This window comes from Gekko japonicus, unplaced genomic scaffold (genome assembly GCF_001447785.1).
Source record: "Gekko japonicus isolate JY-2015 unplaced genomic scaffold, Gekko_japonicus_V1.1 scaffold757, whole genome shotgun sequence".
Lineage (NCBI taxonomy): Eukaryota > Metazoa > Chordata > Lepidosauria > Squamata > Gekkonidae > Gekko > Gekko japonicus.
Window position 1 is genome coordinate 111538 of NW_015162500.1, and position 4468 is coordinate 116005.

Here is a 4468-nt window from a genome sequence, read left to right on the forward strand (position 1 = left end):
TAAGATGCTGAACTGCAGGCTGTGGAAGGTCAGTAGTTCAGCAGTTTGAGACCCGAGTGTGCCGCATGACGGAGTGAGCTCCCGTCTCTAGTTCCAGCTCCTGCCAACCTAGCAGTTTGAAAGCAAGAAATTGCAAGTAGATAAATAGGGACCACTTCGGTGGGAAGGTAACAGCGTTCCGTGCACCTTGGTGTTTAGTCATGCCGGCCACATGACCACGGAAACGTCTTCGGACAGCACAGGCTCTTCGGCTTTGAAACGGAGATGAGCACCGCAACCCTAGAGTCGGATTTGACTGGCTTTCGAGCAAGGGAACCTTTACCTTTTACCATGTGCAAAGCTCTTCATTGCAGGACGGCCTCTCCCTGTCTGCTCCGCCATGACAGCTTCACTCACCTGAACAGAATATTCTACTAGTGCCATCCTGCAAATGGGCAAGATCAACAACTGCCCGTTTATGAGCATACTTTGTCTATGGAATGGCCTGCTTGAGGCAGTCAGGAAGGCTCACACGCTTTTGGCTTCCATGAACTACAGTACAACAGTATGGTTCAAGGGGCATTTTTAAAAATAAAGGAACAAGGCTGCATTATAGGAGAATGATTCAGGAAGATCTTTCAGCAGAGAGACCCCCACAGTGGCCTATCCTAGTGGTGGAAAGTGCTGTCAAGTCACAGCTGCCTAATTAAGCAAAAGTAGCTATGGAATCATAGGCGTTTTTCTACCAAGTCCGAAACTGATCAGTTCAGGACCACTAATTGTAGCGGTCTTAGTTATAGCCCTGAGATAATGTACCCCTCATGCACAATTTCAGGAGGTCTTAAAAACAGCTTTTCATTTTCCTTCTTTGGTGACAACTGGAATACTCACTTCCTCACAGTTTTGGGGCAAATCACAAAAGATGCCACTCTTTTGGCACCAAGACATCAACAATCTGCTGGCACAAGCAGTGCAGAGGTGGAGCACAGTTCAGAGAACCACTGTGTTAGAGACTGCCTGGAACTGAAATCAAACCCCTCTAGAGGCAGAACTCCACTCGATTTTGGATTCTGATCCACGGGATACAGACAGCAGAGAGGGGGGTTGTCGGGGAAGGGCAGGGCAGTTAGAACACAGGTCCCCAACACGTGGCCGTGGATGCCACAGCCCCCACTAGCACTTTTCCTGGTGCCCCTCAAGTGGCCAGTAAGGCTTCTGATTGGCCAATGGATATTTGATTGGCTGTGCAGATTTCTTAAAGTGTTGATTTGGCCAGTCTCCCTGGTTTTTGAGGCTTCAGCCCACCGCTAAATAGCCACGTCCACATGTGACTTCCCTGATGTGATGTCGTCATCCAGAAGTGATGTCATCACACTGGAAACACTCTGGTTTGAGGGCAAAACTCTATGGTTCTAAGATGGTTTTACCATAGAGTTTTGCCTTCAAACCAGAGTGTCCCTGCGTAACATCACTTCCGGGTGATGTCATCACATCAGGGATGTTCCAAATCCCCGCCGCTGAAGCAGTGAGGGTACCTGGCAACCCTATTGACAGCAGCTGCCACCACACCACAAGTATATTCACTGTGGTGGAAGATAAGTTGCAATGGCCACTGTGTGTCTCGCTCTGCTATTCGGTGGCTGTGTTACAGCGCAGGCTCTTCGGCTTTGAAACAGAGATGAGCACCGCAACCGTAGAGTCGGATTTGACTGGCTTTCGAGCAAGGGAACCTTTACCTTTTACCACGTGCAAAGCTCTTCATTGCAGGACGGCCTCTCCCTGTCTGCTCCGCCATGACAGCTTCACTCACCTGAACCGAGTATTCTACTGGTGCCATCCTGCAAATGGGCTAGATCAACAACTGCCCGTTTATGAGCATACTTTGTCTATGGAATGGCTTTGTCTATGGAATGGCCTGCTTGAGGCAGTCAGGAAGGCTCACACGCTTTTGGCTTCCATGAACTACAGTATAACAGAATGGTTCAAGGGGCATTTTTAACAATAAAGGAACAAGGCTGCATTATAGGAGAATGATTCAGGAAGATCTTTCAGCAGAGAAACCCCCACGGTGGCCTATCCTGGTGGTGGAAAGTGCTGTCAAGTCACAGCTGCCTAATTAAGCAAAAGTAGCTATGGAATCATAGGCGTTTTTCTACCAAGTCCGAAACTGATCAGTTCAGGACCAGTAATTGTAGCTGTCTTAGTTATAGCCCTGAGATAATGTACCCCTCATGCACAATTTCGGGAGGTCTTAAAAACGGCTTTTCATTTTCCTTCTTTGGAGACAACTGGAATACTCACTTCCTCACAGTTTTGGGGCAAATCACAAAAGATGCCACTCTTTTGGCACCAAGACATCAACAATCTGCTGGCACAAGCAGTGCAGAGGTGGAGCACAGTTCAGAGAACTGCTGTGTTACAGACTGCCTGGAACTGAAATCAAACCCCTCTAGAGGCAGAACTCCACTCGATTTCGGATTCTGATCCACGGGATACAGACAGCGGAGAGGGGGGTTGTCGGGGCAGGGCAGGGCAGTTAGAACACGGGTCCCCAACACATGGCCGTGGGTGCCACAGCCCCCACTAGCACTTTTCCTGGTGCCTCTCAAGTGTTTTTAGAAAGTAAGTGGATCCAGGTGGGGCTTTTGCCCAGTAAGGCTTCTGATTGGCCAATGGATGTTTGATTGGCTGTGTGCAGATTTTTTAAAGTGTTGATTTGGCCAGTCCCCAAGTCAGGGCAGGGGTCTCCCTGGTTTTGGGGGCTTCAGCCCACCGCTAAATAGCCACGTCCCCATGTGACTTCCCTGACGTGATGTCGTCACCCAGAAGTGATGTCATCTCACTGGAAACACTCTGGTTTGAGGGCAAAACTCTATGGTTCTAAGATGGTTTTACCATAGAGTTTTGCCTTCAAACCAGAGTGTCCCTGCGTAACATCACTTCCGGGTGATGTCATCACATCGGGGATGTTCCAAATCCCTGCCACTGAAGCAGTGAGGGTACCTGGCAACCCTATTGACAGCAGCTGCCACCACACCACAAGTATATTCACTGTGGCGGAAGATAAGTTGCAATGGCCACTGTGTGTCTCGCTCTGCCATTCGGTGGCTGTGTTCACCATGTTGTGTCAAAATTGCACAGGTGCCTGTAGGCTCAACAAGGTTGGGGACCAATGTTCCCTCTAAGCTGTGAAGTCTTGTGAGCAAAAATTCTACTTTGTGAGCTCCTGGCATTAAAGCTGTGAGCGAGCGATTTGGCTGCTGCATCCGTCAGTTTTCTCTGGAGCCATCCTTCCTGAGCTAAGACAAAAATGTGTGAGCTGGAGGCTTAAAAACTGTGAGCAAGCTCACACTAACTCAGCTTAGAGGGAACACTGTTGGGGACCCCTGAGTGAGGTAGGGTGTCCGAGTAGGCCTGGTTCCAAACCCTGAAGCTATCTGAGCCAGCCGCTCTCCCACCCTGACCTACCTCACGGTATTATTGTGAGGATAAAAGAACAGAGGGGACAACAGAGGAAAAGCCGGGTAAAAGGATAGGAAGCGGGCTGTCCTCCCTGAAAGCAATTAAGCAAGCCCTCTTAAATCTGAGAAGGTTTTAGTGATGCCATTTAGCAACCAGCAACCCGAGAAAGTAGCTAAAGGGAGAGAATTACTTCTAATTCCCCTCTTCCATGGCTGGGGCAAAGGATGCCAGAGAGGAGATTTGAGCCCCTGATTTCAAAATAATTCATCATTGGGGGTGAAAAAAGACCCCCACCCCACCCCTTCGACCTCTTGCCTCCATTAGCCGAAGGGAGGATTTTAAGACTGCTTCCAGATGCTGGGCGGTGGGGGGGGCATCTTTACTTGCACTTGCGCAGGGGTCCCCAACATGGCACCCGTGGCCCTGGCCAACACCTTTCCTTGCGCCCACCAAGTGTTTTTAGAAAGTGGGTGGGGCTGGATGCGGCTCCTGCTCAGCCAGGCTTCTGATTGGCTGCAGGAGTTCCAATTGGCTGGGCAGATTAAAATAACATTGTTTCAGTGGCAGTTGTTCTGTTCTCTCTCACTCATCTTTCTCAAGGAAACTTTAAAAAAAATTATCCTCTTCTCCTCTGCACTGAGGCTTCCTCTTGGTGGCTGGCTCTGCAAACTGTGGCAGCTGTTTTGTGGCTGTGCCTGCCACCCTGTGTGTAGGGCAGAGTATAAATGCAACTATTCTTCTTCTTCTTCTTCCTCCTCCTCCTCCTCTTCCTCCAAATTCCAAAGGTTCCCACAGGCTCAAAAAGATTGGGGACCTCTGCACTTATGTTGAAGGGTAGCTTATTTATTTACTTCATTTGCATCCTTTTAACCTCCATTTTATCCTCGCAACAACCCTTTGAGGTGGGTTAAGCCAAGAGTGTCACCCAAGGTCACCCAGCAAGCTTCTGGGCAGAATGGGGAGGAAGTGGGGGATCGCATGCCCAGGGAAATGCTGATCATGCCCACAGGCTCAAAAAGATTGGGGA